Raw genomic sequence first — 1131 nt, 5'->3', positions numbered from 1 at the left:
TCCCACTTCCTAACTCACTGGGTTATTGTGAAACTCAGATGACATGGTCTATGTAAAAGACTGGGCAACTTTAAGGGCTAGGCAGATTTGAGTTATTTTTTTTAATCATTATTGAGGTGCTGGAGGGGGCTGGGGTGCAAATAAACAGGTATGATTTTAAGATAAATTATAAACCAATCAACAAGCATTTCTCAAGTGCTTTTATGGGCCTACCATCCATAGGTGGAGATACAATGACAAATGTATTCCTGCCCTCAAAGAGCTTATTTTCTACTGGAAGAGAATACAATGTAGTTTGATAGTCAATATATATTTGAATTCTTCAATACTCCAGTGGATCTGGATCTGTGAGTTCATCAATTTGGCATTCCCTCCATGGGGCAGAACCCACCCCATCCATGCCTTTTGTTTTTGTTTTTGTTTTAGAGGCAATTGGGATCATACAGCTATTAAGTATCAAGTGTCTGAGGCAGGATTTGAACTCAGGTCTTCCTGACTCCAGAGCCGGTGTTCTATCCACTGTGCCACTTAGCTGCATCCCCCATCCATGCCTTTTAATTTTTTTTTTTTTGTGAGGCAGTTGGGGTTAAGTGACTTGCCCAGGGTCACACAACTAGTAAGTGTCCACGCAAAATTCCAGCACCCCAAGTGCTAGGCACTTTCCTCCAAGTCCTTTTGCATTTCCTGAGTAGCTCTGGAACACCTGGGTTCCTCATTTGATATCTCTTGAAATGGTCACTTGATGGACTCAATTCCTTTTCTTGTTGTTCCTTTGCTGTCACCCCCAAATAACAGAAACTCAGAGCGGGAAGGGACTTCAGAGCCCAAATAGTCTCATTAGGTTTATACAAACCTAAACAAAAATATTCTCCTTAGCAGCCTTGACAAGTGGTCATCAAGTCTTTGCTTAAATACTTCCAAAGAGGGAGAACTCACCACCTCCTGAGGTAGCCCGTTCCATTTTTGGACAGTCCTAATAATTTTCTCTTACATTGAGCAGAAGCTTGCCTCTTTGCAACTTTCAATATTTTACAGTATTTTAATATTTCCTCATATTTGTTATATACTGCTTTCTCCCACTTGGAATATCCTCCCTTGTTCTCTGCCAACTCAATTCTTGCTGCCTTCCTA

The sequence above is a fragment of the Dromiciops gliroides genome, chromosome 4, assembly GCF_019393635.1.
Source record: "Dromiciops gliroides isolate mDroGli1 chromosome 4, mDroGli1.pri, whole genome shotgun sequence".
Classification (NCBI taxonomy): Eukaryota; Metazoa; Chordata; class Mammalia; order Microbiotheria; family Microbiotheriidae; genus Dromiciops; species Dromiciops gliroides.
This window is presented reverse-complemented; position numbering follows the sequence as displayed.